Raw genomic sequence first — 4,869 nt, 5'->3', positions numbered from 1 at the left:
GAATTTTCTTGGGTCGACTCAATGTTGGGTCGACCCTATTCTGGGTTGGGTCGACCCAAGTGCAGAATTTTTTCTTTTCTCTTTCTTATTGCTTCTAAAAATTTTCTTTGCTTTCAATCCTTATAAATTCTTTCTGGGACAATGATACATGAGTAAGGAATCTATAGATTACAAGTTTGACTCATGTTTCATGGGTTTTTAGAAATAGGAGGAATGTATCATGAGACTGCTTGCTCCCTTTTATATCTCTTCAATAAAAAAAAATCACATATGCCTAATTCCCTCCTTAGCGTGCAGAAATTATCTTCACTCAAGGGTTTTGTGAATATGTCAGCTAATTGTTTTTTCAGTACATATATGCTCAATACATATGTTTCCATTTTGCACATGATCCCTAATAAAATGATATCTTATTTCTATGTGTTTGGCTTTAGAAATGAGACATTTAAGATGTGAACCAAAAGAGATCTCTAACTGTAGATTCCAAAGATATTTTTCAAATCAAGTGTAGATGGAATCTTTTTCAAGTTATTTCAAGAAGTATCAAGAATAATATTCAAAGAAGGCACGAATGAAAGTTCAACACCTTTATATATATATATATATATATTAAGTATATAGCAAGATGAGAGCAATCTAATTAATTTTCAGAGTATAGTATAAGAGCAAATTGATAAGTGCTTAATAATTTATAATTTAGTTATCTTTCCATAGCACTTATCAATGTTTTTAAACTGATAAATACATATTTTACCATGAAATTGAATAAACATTTAAATTATGGTAAGAGGTAAATAATTCTTTTCTTAAACCAGATTCTGAACTTGTCTCTCTCTTGATTGCAATCTTTAATGAAAACTACAGAAAAACATATAAGGAGATTGTGTTGACCCGGCTAAGGTTATAATTAAATGGGCTTTGGTCTTGATTAGATTAAAAGTTATAATTGTATAGAAAAATATTTGATTAACCCTTGTTATTAAGTCACGGTCCTGCTTGTAGCCTTGTTGAGTCCGGTCTGAAGCTGTTTAGTAAGAATTAAATTTAAACGATATTGGGCTCGAGAGTAAGTTCACGCAAATCAACGATCATGACCCACCCCAAACCTTTGTCAATTCCCAACCAATTCTTTACCTGCCTTCATATAAAATTTATAAATTAAAAAAAAAAGAAAATAATGAATATAATAAAATAAACAGTGCATCACGAATTCACTGTTCATATGAACAGTGTCCCGTGAAAACACTGTTCATATGAACAGTGTTACAAAAAAAAAATTATAATGAATCCACTGTTCATCTTCTTTCCTCCTCTCCGCAGTGCATCACGGTCGAGATTTCCGTCGATTCTCCCGTTCCGGCCATGAGATGGCGTCGCCCGAAAGATCCTCCATGCGGTGCAGCCGGCGTCCATGCGTCCATCCGCGATCACCGCCCAGCCACGTTCTTCCTCCGAATCAGCCCGATCCTCCGCCCTCGCTTCAAAACAACAGGATCCCAGCCGGCTGCAACCAATGAGCCGTTCCAAGCGCCCAGCAGCCGAGATTCACGTCCTTCGATCGGCCCATTCCAGCCAGCGGCCGAGTGGAAGACCAATCTCCTCCGCGATCATCGTCCGCCCAGCCACCAGCTGCCGAATCACAAGAATGGCGTTCCGCCTCTTCCCCTTTCGGATTCTCATCAATCCTCCGATTGGCTCCTCCCAGCGTATCCCCTGCATCTGTGAAGGAAATTCCAGCATCCTGTGATTCAGCCCTCCCGCATCAAGCCAAGGATCACGCATCCAAATCGGGATATGCATTCAACCTTTCTCCCATCCGTATTCATCTTCCACGGACCACTCTTCCGCGACCAGCTGCCGAGATCCAGCCGATGATGTGCATTCCGCCCAAGGATCATGCGTCCGCTCCCTTTGGATTCATGGCTGGCTTCACCAAGAGAGGAGAGACCTATATAAGAGAAAGGGGGGAGGAGGGTGAGAGGGAGGAAGGAACAGAGCATGCTCTGTTATGGTGCCGAAAAGAATAAAAAAAAAAGAGATGCTGTGAGTGGATGAGTTAGAGAAAGAGAAAAAAAAAAGGAGAAAAAAAAGGAAGGACTGGAGACGGATGGCGTGGAGCATCTCAGCAAGCCGATCAAAGTCGTCGAGCATCATGAGCAGCTAAACCTCGGTTTAGGGGTTTGATGAAGCCATAGAGGAGTATTCGTTTCATTTTTATTGATTTGAGTTTGTATTGTAAGATGGTTGCATGATGAAGAATTTATCAATTGATCTTATGATTTATCCAATTTATGTGAATCATTTATCTTGCATAAAATACTTTACATAGATTGATCTATTTCATCGAATCCAACACCTGTGGTTTGGAGGAGATATTCATGTGACATCGATTTCATGTTTAATGACTTAATGATCAGATGCATCATGCTAGGTTAGACAGGTCATGCTTATCGTTAGAGTAGATGGTTTGTGCTAGACTTAGATGATTCATGCTGGGAATTAGTTATAATTTTCTTTTGTGATTGCTTTGGCTTGTAGTCGGAAGCAATCAAGTCTTACATACAACTCAATCATTGAAAGCGTCACGGATATAAATCTATCGGTGGAATCTAGCCCTAAACACCTCTCTCCATAGATAATTCATACTACTACACCCATATTAATTCTAATGTTTTTATCATTTACTCTAGCTTATCCTTTTTGAAGTAATTATTTAATTAGGAAAAATAACTTGTCTCCAATCCCTGTGGACCGACACTCGTAATCACTGTCCTACAGGATACGTGCTATTGCGTGGTTTATTTTCAAAATTGAAAGAACCGATCACAAATAAAGATCAAACCTTATATACTCGAAAAACATAAGATTATGTTGAATCCTTAATTCTTAATGACTTCAAAGTTCTTTCATGATATAAAAGTATTGGGGCATAGATACCAAAACATGAATTTATGCAGTGTAGGATACATAAAATTCAAGGCTTTGAAAGTTCTTTTAGAGCTCTCTTAAAGACTTTCTTTTACTCCTTTAAAGATCATAGCATCAAAATCAATTAAAATGAATTGGCTCAGGATTGAAATACTAAAGTGCAAGCCAATAAGAACTCATAAGTAGATTCCAAGACAAATTTTCGAAACTAAGACAGATGGAATCATTTTCAATTAAATTTTCAGAAATAAATGATTTACCGATGAATACAGATGGAAATCCAACTTTCAAAAGATATTCAATGAAGCACAAAGTTTAATACCACTTTACATTTAGTATTCTTTGTCTCATCTTTAGATGCGAATTTATACGATTAAGTTCTATATGATCTCTCACTCTGAAATTTTCTTTCTCCCCCTTAATTAATCATTCCATTTGAGAGTTTAGAGTTTGAAGATAATTTTCAATAAAGAGATTGAGTATTTAAAGCTCCCCCTCAAAAGATGCATTTTCTTTCAAACCTTTTTTTTGTTCTTCTATAATATCAAGAATGTAGAGTGATCTAGAATTTTTCAAAATTTATAGCAATCACTCTTTTTAATCTTTCAAGAATAAATTATATTTTCTCTTATTTTTTTTTGAATATGTATGGAAATATTAATCAGAAAATAATTCTTTTGAAGCTCAAATTTCTTTCAAAAGTAATTACATTTTCTTTCCTATAAGAATTATTGAAGTGAGTTGAAATATTCTAAGCTTTAGGATCATTAACTCTCTTCTTAAAAATAGCTTTTCTTTTTAATGATAGAAGCATTTAATTATGTAGGAGTGTATATTCAAAATATTAATTTCTTAGTCATAGTTTTTTAGCAACGTATATATGAAGTACCATAAATCTTTTTAATATCAAAATAATATCATATGTTTAGAACCATTTATTTGCAATCAAGATCATTGAAAAATACATCATTTAGACTAATTTCAGTACACTTATAAGATAAAAAATGATATGTTTCATATGCGTATCGGAGCAAACAACCAAGGTATCCAAAGTAATTCTATTTTTCTTAAACCGTAGTTTTCATCTAGAAATCATATTGAGTTATTCCCCAAAATGATGCAATCATTGAAGTATATAATGAAAGTTACAAAAATGCAACGATAGAAGCATTTTTAAATTAAGTTTAAGCTTTTATCCTTAAGGTGTGTTTTCAAGTGATCGAAACTTCATTTGGCTTTTCACAAGCTTTTTATATACTTTCATTTATCTTGTCATTCATTTCCTCATTTTTGAATTTCTTCCTTTAACCACTCAGTGAATATTCTAATCTTCATTTCTTTTGGATTTACTTTTCTATGCTCTATACTCTATTTGCTCCCTATCCGGTGGAGTTGGAAGGGGCACGAGGTACTACCACTAGCCTCCCTCTTGTGCCGTCCCTAATATGCCCTACACCGAATAGTTGGGTCAAATAGTGCCGGGTACTACCACTAGCCTCCCCATTGGCACCATCCCTATGATGAGCAATATAGAAGGGTTAAAATATTCACTTCAAACTTTTTCTGTAATTAATTACGGATTTTATCTCTTCCAAAAGGAATGTTCATATTAGTCTCACAAATGTGCCAAATATATGTCCCTGATGATCGAGACTAGACTGATGATCGAGAAAGTCTTTGAAGCCTTTTTTTTTCACATTCACTATTCATTACTTCGTGCTTTATGTCCCTGAGCGGAATGTCTTCTTGCCTGCCCTCTCGCCTGAAACTCTTCCTTACGTACTACTCTAGATTAATAGTATGTTGTCGGTAAAACCTAGCTTGTGCCGCAAACTGACTTACTGCTGGATGTCGGTACCCAGCTATCCTAATGACGTAAAGATGCCCTACTAGCTAGTTCTAAAGGACTAAGAAAATGGTCCTTGCTTCAAAAAAGGCAGA

This window comes from Phoenix dactylifera, chromosome 4 (assembly GCF_051530095.1).
Source record: "Phoenix dactylifera cultivar Ajwa chromosome 4, Ajwa_hap1_PhDact_Kaust_v1.1, whole genome shotgun sequence".
Taxonomy (NCBI): Eukaryota; Viridiplantae; Streptophyta; class Magnoliopsida; order Arecales; family Arecaceae; genus Phoenix; species Phoenix dactylifera.
This window is presented reverse-complemented; position numbering follows the sequence as displayed.